This window comes from Macrotis lagotis, chromosome X (assembly GCF_037893015.1).
Source record: "Macrotis lagotis isolate mMagLag1 chromosome X, bilby.v1.9.chrom.fasta, whole genome shotgun sequence".
Taxonomy (NCBI): domain Eukaryota; kingdom Metazoa; phylum Chordata; class Mammalia; order Peramelemorphia; family Peramelidae; genus Macrotis; species Macrotis lagotis.
The window spans coordinates 184,074,716-184,092,958 of NC_133666.1; the positions used below are offsets into that span (position 1 = coordinate 184,074,716).

General features: G+C 40.8%; 1 long non-coding RNA gene across 2 annotated transcripts; it reads right to left on the reverse strand.

The window, feature by feature from the left end:
* Positions 1-1,546: 1,546 nt before the first annotated feature.
* Positions 1,547-18,129, reverse strand: LOC141500959 (uncharacterized). 2 transcript variants are annotated; one of them, XR_012472096.1, is made up of 5 exons: positions 17,988-18,129; positions 15,216-15,408; positions 13,595-13,764; positions 10,744-10,916; positions 1,547-1,920 (listed from the first exon to the last, which is right to left on the reverse strand). It is a non-coding gene; the product is annotated as an uncharacterized LOC141500959 (long non-coding RNA). The 2 variants fall into 2 exon arrangements; XR_012472095.1 differs by lacking the exon at positions 1,547-1,920 and having other exon boundaries at positions 9,141-10,916.
* Positions 18,130-18,243: the final 114 nt, after the last annotated feature.

Here is an 18,243-nt window from a genome sequence, read left to right on the forward strand (position 1 = left end):
AAAAATTAAAAAAAAAGATATAAACAACCATAGTAGGTCCATGACTTGGGCAAACATGATTTTTCACTTCAGATTTATAAGATAAATTTTTCTACTTTTTTTTAATTCATAACTTCTTTGTCCTAAGTTAATTTTCACCTGGTAAATGATATTGTCTGGGCTGTAGTTTCATTATCCAAACTGCTGTGCTTTCCATATGTGTATTTTGTTGGAGAAAAAAAAGAAAACAATGTAATACCAAACCCAGCCCTTATAAACATTGGCAGATGCAATTCCCAAGGGGATTTTATAAAATGCACAAATATTTTTTTAACTGGTTTTGGTTTATTAACCACATAGAAAAGGGATGGACTTTTGAATGGCTACTGTATAGTGGCTACTAGTCAAATTGACCAAAGTAAGCCTCTTTTAACTGTTTCGTGTGAGAAGGATGTGCTATAAATTTCTGAGTAATTAGAAAGGCATCAGGTTCTACCCAAGTGGGGCAACAAATGGCCCTGCAATACATGGCTCCTTTCTGCTTCTGATATTTCATTTTAAAGAAAAAAATCTTAGAGATCACTATAACCTTGAGGGCTTCAGAATCTATGACAGATTTTGCTGTCAGTCAAGCTGGATGAGGTGCCCAAAGGTAGGCAAGGACATTACCCGTGTAGCAGCTATGTTGCATTCAGAAGTGAACTTGGTTGGACAAATGACCTATAGGAATTGCTTTAAGCCTACTCTTAAGCCCAGAGATGGAGGTGATAGGGAGTAGAGTATGTCCTCAGTTCAGGGGAATGGTTTGCACTCTTCATGTTATAGCTTCTCAGCAAATATTCCTTTGTCAAAACTAATTGATGGGGGGTGGCTAGGTGGCAGTGGATAAAGCACCAGCCCTGAAGTCAGGAGTACCTGAGTTCAAATCTGACCTCAGATGCTTAATTAACTAGCTGTGTGACCTTGGCCAAGCCACTTAACCCCATTTGCCTTGCAATAACCAAAATAAATAATAATAATAATAATAATGATAATAATAATAATAATAATGATAATAATAATAATAATAATAATACCAGAGAACTAATCACTAGCATTTCACATTGGAGAAAACAAATCAAAATGAGTACTGGAGTCAATGACCCTAAGGCATTGGCCTCTAGAATCTTAAGCACATGTAGCCAGTACTTAAAGTAACCTGTTTATTTTCCATGTAAATTGGGAGAACTAAGTCCAGAATCTTTGACTGAAATACTACCAATGAATGTTAGAGCTGGAAGTGACCTTGAAGCTCATCTAGTTCAATCCTCTCATTTTACTGATGAGTTCTAGAGAGACTGGGTGAAATGCCTAAATTTTATTTTAAGTTTTTCTCCCAAATACAGCTTTATTAAAGCATAACATTTATCAGAAAGACAAATTAATACATATATATATATATACATGATAAAAATCTTGAAGCAGTATTTTCTTTTTTGTTTTTTTATTAAAGATATTATTTGAGTTTTACAATTTCCCCCATCTTACTTCCCTCCCCCCACCCTCCCACAGAAAGCAATCTGTCAGTCTTTACTTTCTTTCCATGTTGCACATTGATCCAAATTGAGTGTGATGAGAAAGAAATCATATCCTTAAGGAAGAGACAAGAAGTCTAAGAGGTAACAAGATCAGACAATAGGATATTTGTTTTTCTTTCTAAGTTAAATGAAATAGTCCTTGAACTTTGTTCAAACTCCACAGCTCTTTATCTGGATACAGATGGCACTCTCCTTTGCAGACAGCCCCAAATTGTTCCCGATTGTTGCACTGATGGAATGAGTGAATCCTTCAAGGTTGAACATCACCCCCACATTGCTGTTAGGGTGTACAGTGTTTTTCTGGTTCTGCTCATCTCACTCAGCATCAGTTCATGCAAATCCCTCCAGGTTGAAGCAATATTTTCTAAATTTTATTTTTATTTCAGATTTAATGAACAAAAGAGAAAACATGCCATAAACAAAGTAAAATGGAAAAGGATTATGCATGAAAACACAAACATCTATTACTATTTTATTGTTACAGTTATTTGTGACTATTACTCATTTGGGGTTTTCTTTGTAGTGATTTGAGTAGTTTGCCCTTTCCTTCTCCTGCTCATTCTACAGAGAAGAAATTAAGGCAAACAAGGTGAAGAGACTTGTCCAGGTTCATACAGCTAGTAAGTCTAAGATCAGATTTGAACTTGGATCTTCCTCACTTCCAGTCTGAGTTTTATTCATTGTAACACCTTGCTGCCCAAGTTCTATTACCATGGAGGTTTCTCTTTCTTTCTTTCTTTCTTTCTTTCTTTCTTTCTTTCTTTCTTTCTTTCTTTCTTTCTTTCTTTCTTTTTCTTTCTTTTTCTTTCTTTCTCTCTCTCTCTCTCTCTCTCTCTCTCTCTCTCTCTCTTTCTTTCTTTCTTTCTTTTTGGTGAGGCAATGAAGTTAAGTGACTAGCTCAAGATCACAGATAGTGAGTATTCAGGAGGTTGTACTTAAAAAAAAAGCATACAATAAATTCAACATGCTATTTTCACAGTTGTCCTGTAAAGCAATCTTTTTTAGAAGAAAACTTGTGCAACTGTTTAAATAGAATATCATATTAAAAGCATATATAATGTAGTTTCTCCACAGAGGATAAAGCATTTTCTCCAGAAAGTTTCTTAAAGAGAACTTTAGGAAGCATGGGATAATAGATGGAGTCAGGAATTAGGTTCAGATCCCAACCTCTAATAACATACAGACTGTGATGCTGCACAATGCACAAGTCATTTAATCTCATCTGTTTTGGTACATGTTGTTCCTCACCAGGAGCTTACTACCCCAATCAAATCATAGGGTTTGGTCCTAACCTAATCCCCTCACCCCATCTTACTAAAAAGATGCAATGGCAATGCTGTAATACTCATTGTCTTGAATTAGTTTCTCAGATTAGATTTTGTTACTTTACAAGGTGCTATGGAAATGAGTCATACAACATCTAAGGTCATTAGACTGGATATTAGGGTACCAGATTCCTACTTTCAGTTCTACCATATAATAATAAGTTGACTTTTATATGGCATTTGCTCATGGTTACATACTGTTAATGCAAGCAGTGTTGTGTCATTTCAGTTATGTTGGACTCTTTGTGATCCCATTTGGGGTTTCTTGGCAAAGATTCTGGAAAAGTTTGCCATTTCTTTCTCTAGCTCTTTTACAGATGAAGAAACTGAGGCAAAGAGGGTTAAGGGACTTACTCAGGGTCACACAGCTAGTAAATGTCTGAAGTCAAATTTAAATTCAATTAGATGAGTTATTCAGACTCTTGGACTGGCACTATTCACTGTACTACCTAGCTACCTCAGCAACCAATACACAAGCATTGATCTAACCCACATCTAACACTGCTGAAGCTTAGAAGTTAAGCAACTTGGCCAAGATTTCAGCTAGCTATGTGATCTTGGGGAAATCAAGTCTAGTTTCTGAATTTCTGGTTCTTTCTTTGTAAAATTTTGTAGAATGGATTGATGGCTTCTAAGGACCCTTCTATGATTCAAAGTGTTGATCAGGGGAAATTTTGGTCTCAAGGTCCAAAGCAGAAGGCTCTGTTAGGAGAGGCCCAAGAACACTTACAGAGAGAGATCCTGGGAATCTGGGAATCTGGGAATAAAGCCACAGTCATGAGGGTCCTGGATGCCTGAGGAGTTAGGGTGCTGAAAAGGGTGGTGGTGATGGTGGTGGTGAAGACAAACCGCTTGTTGCACAATTGTTCTTGTCTTGCTACCCCACCCTCTAATAGACAGCAACCATCACCCCCCGCCATTCCTAGGACATGTTCAAAATAGGGAGAGATGAAAGGAACAGATAGTTCCCCTTCTTCTGATCCTTCTGCTGATGTAAGATTTGGATCCTTTACCACTTCTCCCCTTCTCCTCCTTGTATTTTCTGTCCATCCCTTACATTACTGGAACTTTGCATATTTCCTAGACAAAAAGGATTCTAAATTCTATGTTCTATAGAGTTTAGAGATCAGGGAGACAGACCACTCACTATCTTTAGGTGGTGGCTCTTGAGGATTAGATATATATAGCCCATGTAAACTCTGAGTACCTTTATTTCAATTCTCATGCCTATTAATGGGTCAGATACACAGACCTTGGCTAGCTACACTTCTCCCTAAAGGTTCTAAGGGGCAACCCTAAGAGTAAGAGGTTCAGGGTAATTGATGTCATTGGCTTGAGTCCCTATCATTGTTCTTAACCCCTTAACATTATCATCTTGAGAATAAACTTTAGTCAGTCAGTTTTAAATAAGGGGTATTTACTAAGTACAAAAAGAACAGTTTGGAATAACATATCCCTCTAAATGTTTATGACACTCTCTCCCACAAATATTATGCAGAGTCCAGGAAAAAGTGGGATCAAGCTCAGAAACTCTGTGAGGAAGAGGTAACTCAGTTCCTGGTGCCTGGAAGTCCTTTTCTCCCATTTCAGGGGCTGCTTGAGAAGTTCCCCTTAGGCATTCAGTAGTGTCTTTGCTGATGAGAAAAGATGAAGACTGTAGTGAATAAAGGAGGTCCATTATCCTCCATAGCTTAAAAGGTCTTTCTGGTTGAAGTTGGGAAGAAGGAAGTAGAGGAGTGGCTGAGGCCCGCTTTCTTTCCACCTGGGGTGGGGGTGGGGGGTTCTTCCTCAATTATAGGTTGGAGAGCCACTCACTCCAATCCTTTTCCAAATATCAAACTTGATATTCTTACAAAGAACCTTAAAGGGTGTAATAAAATCCCCAAATGGAACACAATTGGAATACATTTCTCATCTGCTTATTTTACTTCATCAAATTACTTTCCAAAACCTTATCTTAAGGTCTTAAGGACCATCTGTGAATAACTGAGACATGTCATCCGTGAATGGCATGTCCTTCTCACCTAGTTTGAGTATTAACTACAATATGGTGGGGGAATCCAGTCCCAACTTTACTTTTTTTTTTACAAGGCAATAGGGTTAAGTGACTTGCCCAAGATCATAATTAGGTAATTAATTATTAAGTGTCTAAGGGCACATTTGAATTCAGATCCTTTGGACTCCAGGGCCAGTGCTCTATCCACTGTACTATCTAGCTGCCCCCCACCTTTACTTTTATATGTTAATATCCTTATGTCTCCACAAAGACTTTTAAAACTATACATGTAAATCTTTTGTTTTAATCAGTCAAGATTCATCTCCTCAATTTTCTATTCCAATCTTGTCTCCAGACCTTTCTGAAATTTCTGAACCTTTACAAACACATATAATCAATCAAAAAAAGTCTACATTGGTCATGTCCAAAAATATGTCAGGTCTGGTTCATCATTAGTCTTCTGAAATCCTAACTGGTCATTATGCTGATAAGAGTTCAAAGAGTTTAGCATAGTAGTATCTGGTCACATTAATATAGTAGAATGTGTTTATCCTTTTCCTAATTTATATCTGTCTCTCATATTTCCATTCTCTGTCATTGCAAAAAGAGTTATAGATATTTTTGTGTATACTTGAGTTTGTTTTGCTTAGAATTACTCCCTCCTTTAATCTACTCTCCCTCTCATAAAGCAATGCCCCTTTAAAAATTATATTAGAATGGAGGCAACTAGGTGGTACAGTGAATAGAGCACTGGCCCTGAGTTTAAATCCAGACTCAGACACTTTATAATTACCTAGCTGTGTGACCTTGGGCAAGTTACCCAATGCCTTGAAAAAAACAAAACACACATTAGGATGACTAATTATTCATAGTCCATTCTGAGTTCTACCTTTGGATATGGTCTCCAGAGATAGATGGATAGAATCAAAGTTGAGAGAGATGAAATGAGAGAAAGTACTCTGTACAGATTCAGCTTAATTTTCTTGGAGCAGTGGACTTCTTGGCTTTAGCAAGTCTAAATGCATTCTTTCCCTCTTGAGGGTGAAACATAATCTCAGAGAAGGAATACAAATATGCAAGATTGTGTGGGTCTTTGGACAGAGTAAAACTCATCAAGGAGGAAAGGAGCTCAGGTGTGAGTCTTCTGCTTTTAAAACTGTTCCATGTCTGGTTTATTTTTAGCCTGAGTGCTTGTATGAGGGCTCAGATCCTTTTCCTTTTGTTGTGGAGACCTAGAACTGAGGCAACTCTGAAAATCTTGGGAGAAATCCTGTGGGTGAGTATAAGGCAAAAAGAGTACACTGTGCTTGAATCTGACCTTTCATGCTGAATAATAGATAATATGAAAATCAGAGTGTTATTAAGATGTCCCTTTCTTATAGTCATCTATGCTCAAAAAATCTTTTATTTATTTATTTATTTGTTTGGTTTTTGATGCTCAAAAATCTTACTCCTTGGGCAGCTAGATGGCTCAATGGATAGAGCACTAGAATACTACTAAAATAGGGGTGGCTAGGTGGCGCAGTGGATAAAGCACCGGCCCTGGAGTCAGGAGGACCTCAGTTCAAATTTGACCTCAGACACTTAATAATTACCTAGCTGTGTGACTTTGCCCATTTCCTAGCAACCCCCTCAAAAAACTTACTCCTCCTATTATCCTCCACATTCTTCTAGTTCAATCATTTTCTAAGTTCAGTTGATTCATTCTTTGCAATATCTCTCCCATGTCTTTTCCTTTGCTTTCCTACTTATCTAACCTTAGTTTAGTCCCTCATTTTCCCTTGCTTAGACTATTCTAATAACTTTCATCCAAACTCATCCTCTTGCTTCCAGTCCTTTCCTTAATCCAATCCATCCAAACATAACTGTCAGCTTAGTATCTCCACATTATTACTTTGTATGTATCACTCTGCTGCTCAGAAAGCATATAAACCATTGATTATAGGCCACTATAGAACAAATTCCTTAGCAGAAAGTACTCCACAATTCTGGACCCAATCTACACTTCCGGTCTTATCTTTCATGCCTTTCCTTAAAAATATCATGAGGTCCAAAAACTTTATTACTCTTTCAGCAGGGTCACCAGAAGTAGCTACTATTTTGTACCTCCTCTTCTGGTATTCTAGTAATTTCTTTTTTTTTTTTTTTTTGGCTTTTTTTTTTTAGGTTTTTGCAAGGGAAATGGGGTTAAATGGCTTGCCCAAGGCCACACAGCCAGGTAATTATTAAGTGTCTGAGATTGGATTTGAACCCGGGTACTCCTGACTCCAGGGCCGTTGCTTTATACACTGCGCCACCTAGCCGCCTCTATTCTAGTAATTTCATGAAGCTTCTCCATATATTAATCTGCATGACCTGGTTTTAGCCACTGGTGTTTAGATTGAGAGAAGAGAATGGGAATTGACAAGGTAAATGGAAAAAGACATGAATGATTTTTCCCAGGCTCAAAAAATTTCAATAATAGAATATGTGTGGAGCACAAGTGCTGTAACTTGAGGTGATGAACAGGTCAATGGAATTCAGTCACTCTAATCTGAAGAGGAAAAACGAATCTGGGACTGTTGGTCAGATCAGTAAGTCAAGAGGGTTATGCAGCTTTTTTTTTTGTTGTTATTAAGTGGATCATGGGTTTAATTTAGGAGGGAAAAAACAACAACCAAGAAACCTGTTAATTAGCCCAACAGCATGCTGCTGTCTCATTAAGAGCCATAATACTTCCGTGACGATGTCAGTGGGAGAAATAGCTTAAAGAGTAAAACAAATGAAATGCTAAGCCTTAGTGGGAACAAAATCATAGAACAATGACAAGTCACACACAGGCTGGAGAGAATAACTGCCCGGCAGCAGCAACAGAGTGGTGGAATGGCAAAGAGGGAAGAGAGATTAGCATAACAGGTATATAGAAAGTCCAGATCCTTGATATGGAGAAATAAACCAAGATCATACCTTTCTCTACTATGTTGAGTTATTTCCTCCCTTGGGGGAGTCCTCAACACTTGGGAAATCAGTCAATATACAATGATGCAGGGGCGGCTAGGTGGCACAGTGAATAGAGCACCGGCCCTGGAGTCAGGAGTACCCGAGTTCAAATCCGACCTCATACACTTAATAATTACCTGGCCGTGTGACCTTGGGCAAGCCACTTAACCCCACTGACTTGCAAAAACTAAAAAAAAAAAGTGATCAAGTAAAAAAAAAACAAAAAAAATATACAATGGTGCCACAGAGATCTAAAAAGATTCTTCCTCAGAGAATAAACCACTTTGGACATTTTTTGAAATCTTGGGTAAGAATAATTTCCAAATATACATATGTATATGTACATGCATGGGTGCATGCAAACATTCAGGGTTTATTCTTTGTAGAACTTCAGTTCTTCTCAGTGTGCAGACCTTGGGAATATCTGAATTTGGCTTGTCTCTCTAAAACACCATTTTTTTGTTCCTCTGCTTTATCCTACAAGCAAGAAGAATAGTGAGAAATAGTGTTGAAGAGATAAAATTCAGATCTTGGAGGACCTTGAATGCTAGTGTAATATGAATTCACAGATACTCCCTACTTGTTTCTGTTTAACCACAAGGGAATTAGGGGATAGTTTCTGGCATATATACCTCAGGATTAACATGTTTAATCTCTGATATGAAGAGCTCTCTAATTGACTGGTGAGCAGGAGGATTTAATAATTCAGTGGATGTACAAAATGCATTTTTGGACCTTTTTTTGCTTCTTTGAAGACCTGTTTTTGAACTGCATCTCAAGATAAGAATCAGGGAAGGAAAAGATGGTACCTTTATAATACCTATTCTCCATGAGGCCATAAGCACATATTCAGTCTGTTTTGGCAGCACATATGCTAAAATGAGCCTGGTTTTAAACTTTCCTTCTTTTCTGCTTTTTTTTCCTTGAACAGGTAACTGTGAATTAAAGATCTAGGAAGGCAGGGGTAATAATTAAAGTCCCCTTTTCAGCTTCAGTAGGAATAGGCTAGCAGCAATGGAAATTTCTAAATCAGAAGGCAGCCAGTGGAAAGAAGATTGACCCATACTTGGCTGTTGGAGTAGACAGTGCTAAGCCAGGTGAAACATAAAAGTGCTGGATCAGCAGTATTGTTTTCCTCTGTACCATAGTCTGAAAACAAGAAGAGGCTGAGCTGAATGATTTCCAGTAACCAATTACAGACTACTTGCAATACGAAGAGGCTGAGCTTCCCCATTCTTCTCCAGGAAAACATCTGAGATTGCTGGCTACCTAGTGCCCCCTAGCATTGGGTTTATGTAAAAAGTCCTAATTTGTGTAGACAGAGAAAAGCTGGTCAGAGTGTTGGACCCTTAACATTTCCCAAGTTGTCTTATATTAGTAATAGATGCCTTAGGTCCAGACCTGTGCTACTCTCCACTGTTCTGTTCCTTTCTTTTAATAGTTGTTGACAGGGCAGCTAGGTGGCACAGTGCATAGAGCATTGGCACTGGAGTCAGGAGTACCTGAGTTCAAATCCGATCTCAGATACTTAATAATTACCTAGCTGTGTGGCCTTAGGCAAGCCACTTAACCCCATTTGCCTTGCAAAAAAAAAATAGTTGTTGAATGCCTGCTGTGTGTACCCACCCTTAGAAAGGTTCCAATAGGCCTCCATCAGATACTGTGACTTGTGATCAGAATATGATACAGAACGCAGTTCAAGAGTGTTATATTATATATGGGCCACTAGATGGCAGAGGGTGATAGGACTGGGCTTGTAACCACAACCTTTCATAGGAGACATGTGGAATTATCAGGAACTACACAGCCCAGAAAGGATTTGGATTTGAAATATCAGATTGAGTCTGTGTTTTTTTTTAATTGATCCTATTTACAGTTAGTTGATTTTGTCCTAACACTGCCTAAGTCATGATTCTTTGTCTCTAAACTTGGTTCAGAAATTTAGCTGTCCTATAATGAGCTAAAAGTAGAAAAATCAGTTCACTTGTGAATCACTGTTCTATTCTTGGGTCAAGGAAATTGGTTTCTCTTGTAGGAGGCAGGTGGACATTAAGGTTTCTGATCTTTAGATCACCAAGACATCCTTCAAGGATGTTCGATTTGTTATCCAAAGAAGTCTATTCCATTATCTCTAACCCTGAAGGTGAACTCAAGCAATAAACATTTCTTAGTCCAAGGAGGGAAGGAAGGGGGTTGTTGCTAACCCCTCATTCTCAATTTCCAATCACTTCATGTTATTTCCACCTACCTTGAAGCTGTGTATACTGTAACCAATTGTATTGTTTTCCCATCTACTCAAATGTATTCTTTGTTCTCTCTACTTCCCAAAACTATATGTAAAGCTATATGAAAACTATATGTAAAAACTATACGAAAGCTATTAAGTCCTACCTCATGGTCTTTGGTCATTGACAGAGACAACTGAACTAATTTATTAGTTACTGTTAGTCTAATAAATTGATCATGCTCAGTACATTGTCTCTCAGTTTACTTTTAATTTTTAAATGTAATAGGGTTAAGTTAGCATGACATAGAAGCTAAAGGACACTAGACTTGAAATCAGTAAATCCTGTATCAGAATCCTGCTTCAGACACTTTTTACTTGTGAGACCCTGGGCAAGGCACTCAACTTGAATCTGATTTTTCTCACCACTAAAATGAGGTTGGGTTCAATGACCTAGAGCTCTTTTATCTCTAAATATGATCACAAATGGGCCAAAAGGAGAAATAGGCATATCCCTTGCTCTCCATTATCACTTTCAGATAATCCCTCTGCCTTGCCTCCAACCCTTTCTTTTTTGATATCATTCTATTTCATCTGATTCAGATCCTTTTTTCCATAATCCATCAGCTTCTTGGTTGATCTTCCTCCCTTTTTAAGGAGTACCTGGGCTCTCCAGTCCAACCCCTGCCTTCATATTTGGGTGTTGAGGACCACAGGTGGGTGGGTCTCTGATCATGATGGTTGAATGGACCCTCTCGGTGGAAGGAGTCTGCTCTTTTCCTGTTTCAGTTCTCCATCCCAGGAAGCTTAAGTAGTTACCTTCTAGCATACAATTCCTGGAAGATAAGCAGTTATACAGTTATGACACACTTGATATGCCAGTACATACAGCATGGCCTGGGAACAAGAGAAGTACTCAATGTTCTCAGGGGATTAGATAAAGAAGGGTCCTTGTGGTTTTTGCAGTATGTAAGCTTGTGCACATCTCAATAAATCAGACTCTTTTCCATCTTGTCAGAGTCCTGTCTCTTCATTTATTAGACAGTCTTCAGTCATATAACTCTGTAACTCTTACCTCACTCCGCCACGTCACCAACATTTGGGGACTTCAATTATAGTTACTGATGTCTCCTCTAGTGCTCTGACCTCCAATTTCATCACCCTCTGGAAATCCCCATAACTTATAGTTTATTCTACCCCAGTCACACAGGAATGGTCATACATAGATCTCACCATTTCCAAAAACTATGAAATGTTAATATTTTTACACCTTGAAATTTCCCTTCATTTTCATAATCACCTGTCTTTCCATCTCTTCCATTGCTTCACTCTTGAACCTATTCTCTATACTCACTGGGACTTTCAGTCCCTACATCCCTCACTTTCTAATAAGCTATCACCTCTGCTCTGGCCTCATTTTCCTTTCTTCATTCTTGACCCTGTAGTTTATAGTTGAATAAGGACTACCCTCAATGCTTGACTCTCCTCCAACAATGAAGGAAATCATATTATTATGCCAACTACTTCAACTACTAGTGCATATTACCTGATTTCAACTGGGTACCCCCACTGTTGTAGGGAAAAAGCCCTTTTATTCTTCCTTGATTGACTCTCTCTCCCCATTCTCCTCAATGGTTTTCCCAAACCTTTTCTTCTCTTTCTCACATCTCTTTATCTCAGATGTATTCATTTTCTTATTTAGTGAGAAGACAGAGGTTACCCAATGTGAGGTCCCCCATATCAATCACCCTTAGTGTGGGTATTCCCTAGGGCTCTACCCTTTTTTTTTATGACTCATTAGCTTTCTTAGGCTTTAGTATATTATCTCTACTGATATTTCTGAACTCTAGCTATACTTCAAATATTTACTAATATGTCCTCTGAAGCCTTTCAGTGTCCAAAGCAGAGCCACTTGTCTTCTCTGTAAACCTCTTGTGTATATCTTTTAGGGACACCAGCAACCATCCTTTCAGTTACTCAGGTTCATAAACTAAAAATCATCCATTATTGCTCCTTCTTTCTCATCTATCATATCCATACAGTTGCTAAAGCTTGCTGATTCTACTCAAAATTTGTTTTCATCTCCTTTCTCTCCACTTATGCAACTACCATCCTAATTCTTAGCTTCATCACCTTAAGGAAACCTCCAGTCTCTTTTAAATTCATTGTTTCTTTTGCTGAATTCTGGACCTAATCCATTCCAACCCCTGCTCAGAACCTCATCTCACAAGAAAATCACCTCAAAATCTGATACCTCTCATTCTGTTCCTCCATTATATAATCCTTCCTCTTTTCCTGGATTCTCTGGCATCTACTATTTCCCCTCCAGTAACCCTAATACTCTTTAGGGTCTTCTTTCCAAAACAGAGTTCTCCTTAAAGAATTTATTAGGGATACTGTCTTCCAGTCTAACTTCCTCTCTAATCTCCTATTCAGGTTACACATTCTGATGAAAAGAAGGAAATTCTGTGTGTGTGTGTGTGGGGGGGGGATCAGAGCGTATTCTAAGGAAAAAGGCAAGGCACAAACAACAAAACTTTAATAGGTGGAGAAATTTGGGGAAATGAGGTAAATTTGGGTATAGGTCACCATGGATAACTGTATTTTGGCTTGTATGGGACCCATGACATTCTGTATTGACACATCTAGTAGGATACACAACTCAGGAACTTTCCCTTTCTTCCTTTCCTCACTAAATGCCAGATCAGAACAAAATGAACTAATAGCTAGCTCTCAAATTAACTCTACATTCCCTCAAGGAATATATCCTTTTACCCCACCCAGGGAGCTAGGAGCCTAAATGCTTTGCTCTAGCATATCTGCCTACTTATAACAGACTCTTTCTTTACCCCAAAGCCTTCTCTTCTAGGACAAAGTTTCCAACAAAGGTTGACTATATTTCTGTTCCCCCACCCCCAGAGAATTTGCTACCCTTCCATTTTTTAGAAGGACAGGAAAATTCAAATGTACCTGAGGGAATTTCTCATTTGCAGGATAAGCCAAGTATCCCATTCTTGGAGAAATTTTCTTTTTTTTCTTTCCCAAGAGAATCTGACCTCTAAATCAAAGTCTAAATCAAATGCTTAATATCCCTAAGATACTTTCCCAAGCCCCTTAAGAAATTCACTCTTCACAAATGAACAAGAATCCCAAGAAGATTGATCAGAGCCCTATAGCAATGACTGCCTCATGAAGGCAGACCTTCCTGTGTCCAGTGAACTGCAGTAAGAATCAAAAGGTGGTCCCCACAGGCAGAACAGCAATAGGGTTTCTGCTCTATGTGGATGGGTTGGTGCTTAAACAGGGCTGAGTTTGGACCGAATGGCTTCTCACCTGTGTAAACTCTCTGCTAGAGAACAAAAGCAGTCATAGGAGATATGCCCTCAACCCCAGCTCACCTCCCCCCCCAAACTTGAGGTGCTTTTCACCAATGTGTCCTTCAGTGCTCAATCAACTTGGAGCTCTGGCTAAAGGCCTTCCAAGAGTTCCAATACATATAAATAAGGCTTCTTACCCTTGTGGCTTAGAAGTGGTGCTGTGACAGATGGGAGCTCTGCTCAAACCCCTTCCCACAGGGCCTGCATTTGTAGGACTGGATAGCCAAGTGGCTCTGATGGTGCTGGATCAGGACAGCAACTATCCTGAAGCTCTTCTGGTACACAAAGCACCTGAAAGGCCTATTACCTATATAGGTCAGGAAATAGGTCAATAGATGATTACTCTGAGAAAATCCCCTGCCCCCCACTCCACACTGGGGATTCTCTGGGCTCCTCATAGCGTGTTCCAAACCCCTAGTGGACTGACAAGGTTTCTTCAAGACCTTGGAGCCATTGCAGCTCTATATGGAAGCCCCCTATATGGGATTTCCCCCAGGATGTGTTCCTTTATGTGGGCCTTTGGGATCTGATTCGTTGGGATTGGGGTTCTTTTTTGGAAACGGAAGTGATTAAGCTTTTCAGGAACTGATAGACCACCCTCAATCCTACAACTCTTGGACCCTTGAAGAAGTTGCGGTGATTCTCTTGGCTTGGGGGATTTCTCAGGTCTACAAATGTGCTGGGGGAAGACTGGTATCATAATTTAAGACTGAAAGTGGATGAAAGTGAATGAATTCATATTTAGCCCTTGAGATTTATTATACAAGCCTACCAAGTTTACATATTAAAACTTTTCTTCTCCAGGAGAGTCAGTAAATTGCTTGAAGACAGGTTGAATAATAAAGGATTAGGTGAGGTGCCTGAGGGAGAGAGAGAAAAGGGAAGCAGACAGGAGACCTGACTGCACTGAATGTGAAAGGGAAAGAAGAACTAATATAAGGGCAGGCTTGGACTCCAGAGAGTCCAGTCACATGGCCTAGAGGCCCATGGTTCACCAGCAGGCCTAGGCCCAGAGTAGGAGGCACTAACTTAGAAAGAGAGAAATCACGGTCCTTGTAGGGAGAAAGTAGGGAGGAGAGAAGAGCTTCTCTTCTAGTCCAATTTAAATATACTTCATTAATGGGTTGGACATGGGTGGCTCTAAGTATTCCCCAATAGGCAAGCTATGGTCTGGTTTTTCCTGTCCCAAAGTGTGTGACCTTTAAGTCCAACATGTCATTTCCTGTGGAAGATGATTATCACACCCATCAATGATACCATGGCCAAGATCAGATTGAATTTCAAAAATACTCCCACAGTACAGACAGAATTTTAACAGTGTAACAAAAGATTACAATTTTTTTCCAATTACTTTATCTCCTGTGTCCTTAACTCCCTGCATCAAGCATACCAATGACAGAAGGATAGAGTTCAGGCTGCAAGATTTTCCACACACTCATAGAGCCTTTCACCAGTGATCTGGTGCTGGCTCAGAGTAGAGCTTAGATTAAGGTTCTTGCCACATTGAATTACTTGCAGAGTTTCTCCCCTGTGTGTGTTTTATGGTATTGAATCAAGGAAGAACTCTCAAAAAACCTTTACCACACTTGCAAGGCCATTGGCCAGTATGAGTATGATGGTGGTCAATCAAGTTAGAGGTTTGGTTGAAGGACTTCCCACAGGTAGGGTTTCTCACCTGTGTGGATGATCTGATCTTGGAACAATGTGAATCTAGGCTGAAGGTTTTCTTACACTCTACACACTTGGAGGGCCATTTACCTGTATGAGTTTGTTGGTGTTGACCAGACTGGAGCATTGGTTGAAGTTTTTGAGGAGTTAGGACACCTATGGGCTTTTCACCTGGTTGTGTATGCTGATGCCGGACTAGAGTGGACATCTGCCAGAAACTTTTTTCACATTCTGAATCAGTTGTCTGAGGCTTTTCCTACTGATGTTGCAGAAGAAGGGATGACTGTGGAGATAGGTAGAAGGAGCTGAGTGGGGAGTGGGGCTGGTAGTACCCATAATCATCTTCAAAGAAAGGATTTAGGGTTTCAGAAGACTATGCAAAGAAAATTCTGTAGGCAAGGAATTATTATACATTTCTGGGATGTCTAACAGCATGAAAATGTAAGACCTTGTACTGGAATATAAGACTTTGGGCCTCTAAGAGTTGAATAAAGGTGGGAAAACAATGGAGTTGAGTAAATGGAGCAGAGATGGGAAGAATTTTCAGAAGATAAGATCTGTATTATTCTGTTTTGAAGTGTCAAAGCCTAGGAAAAGATCCAAGCAGTAGCCAATGGTATACCGGAGACTAAAAGAGAACAAGACCATAGACTCACCCTAATTCCAAAGCCATTGTTTAGCAAGTTTATTTCAGTTATTCTTTCTGAGTCAAAGTAGAAGCCCATGATGATCCAAAGCTATCTGACTCCTCTCGGACTCTCTCCCTCAATGTTCTTTGTTTCCAATATCCTTCTCCAAAGCCCAGAATTTCTTGTTCCCCTCTCTGCCCCCATATAACTAGGGGTACTCACCCAACCAGGAGAGCTAGAGCTCAGAAGAAAGCAAGGAAAAGGGGGAAGTGGGGAGAGAGGGAGTCCTGGAACTGAGCTTTGGGATCCATGGCCTTGAGTTGTCAATTCAGGTTGGGCAACCCAGAACCCAGGTGTGCAAAGGAAACAGGAACCCTCCACTGTATAAAGGGGGAGGCAGGGAATGATGACCTAGAAGACAAGAGTTGTCATTTGTCCCATCCAAGCCTCTCTAGGATCCCAACAAGACAGAACTTCTGAGATTTTTAACCTTCTATTTGGAGAAGTGAGGGCTGAAGCTGAGATGTGGCTGGTCTGGGAAGGAAAATCAGGAATGTGTTCAAGTGCTCATATACCATCCCTGCACCTAGTGCATTTCTGCAAAATAGTAAGAGTCCACTAAAGACTTCAGGGGATAGAGAAATATTTGAGACTGAGAGGAGCTATTCTTATTGGTTTCCCGTTTTATCTCCATTCCAGGAGCCCTATCTAGCTATCCAACTATATGATGTTTGACCAAGTCATCGGGGTGAGTTGCTAAACAATGGCTTTGGAATTAGGGTGAATCTATGGTCTTGTTCTCTTTTAGTCTCCGGTATACCATTGGCTACTGCTTGGATCTTTTCCTAGGCTTTGACACTTCAAAACAGAATAATACAGATCTTATCTTCTGAAAATTCTTCCCATCTCTGCTCCATTTACTCAACTCCATTGTTTTCCCACCTTTATTCAACTCTTAGAGGCCCAAAGTCTTATATTCCGGTACAAGGTCTTACATTTTCTTGCTGTTAGACATCCCATGACAAGGATGTGGATTGATTTGAGCGAGGAGGGCTCTGCTAAGTCACCAGCCTCGCTTTGTCCTCTGGAGCCACATGGGTCCAGGGGCCAGATATGAATCAGGATGACTGGAGAGGGCCCTGGATACATGGCAGTCGGGGTTACGTGCCATGTCCAAGGTCACCCGGCTAGTAAGTAGCAAGTGGAGTTCGAATCTGGCCCTAGACACTTGACAAACATTGTTATTAGCATCCAGCACATCCTACCATTCACTCTAAAGCATCGTATACTAAGGAAGTCCCGAGAGGCTACGCGATAATAGTGTGAATGACATTCATCTGGGAATCAAAATGGACCTGGATTCTAGTGCTGGCTCTATGACTGTTTATTTTTTAATTTATTTAAGGCAGTGGGGTTAAGTGGCTTGCCCAAGGCCACACAGCTGGGTAATTATGAAGTGTCTGAGGCCGGATTTGAACCCAGGTACTCCTGACTCCAGGGCCGGCACCCCCTAGCCGCCCCTCCACGACTGTTTGAGGGGAGTCACATTTTCCCTTTCCCCATCTGTAAAGTGATGGCATTGGGTTGAAGGCTCTCTGGATTTGACCGGCTACCCATATTCTCCCACTTCGTTCCTCATCTCTGTCATCTATATTGCCAATTAACATCTCATATTGGGGAGAAATGGAGAAAATGCTCCTGGGCCGCCCCGGCCCCAGAAGACGCAGGGAAAACGCCTTTAGGCCCTGATGCCAATCTGACACTTCACCAGCTAAAAAGCTCCCTCCCTTCGCGGCACAGCAAGCTCAAAGGGCATGCGCAGGCGCAGGCGGAAAAACAAAATCACCCTTCCCTTCCTTTGCCTTCCCTTCTCCATTCACACCTACTCCCTTCCTGGCCCCGTCCTTTCCCCTTTCTTCTCAATGCCACAAGCCCGGCTTTTTCATTCACTCTCGCCCCGCCTCCAAACTCCCCGACGCTCTCTGATTGGCTGCGGAAAGCAGGAGGTCTCCAGAGACACCAAGGAGAAGCGGGAGGCGGGGCTTCCGGAGCAGTCGCCAAGGAAACGGATTGAGCGCTCCTTGGGTCCTTCCCTGATGCCCCGCCCACCCGCCTCTGGCTCGTTTGTGATTGGTTTAGCCTCGCTTTGCGCCGCATCCTCTGAGCGACTCCCCGGCTCCCGAGACTATGATTGACAGACTGACCACATTGTTCAATGTTCCTCCTCCCCTACCTTCCCTTTTCCCTGGCTCCAGGAACAAGCTCTGATTGGCTGTTAGATTCTGCGGGTACTGGTTTTCCATTCATGTGCCCAGGGCGCCCCGTGCAGGGCTCTTCGTCTCGGGGGCGCGCGCACCCATTGGGCGCTGCGTGAAACCCTTGGGCGGATCCCTCCAGCCCGCTCCAGGAGCAGGCTTCCCCGCCCCACTTCCCCTTTCCCCTACCGGTTTCCGATAGGATAAAGCGAACCGAGTAGGCGGGGTCTTGGG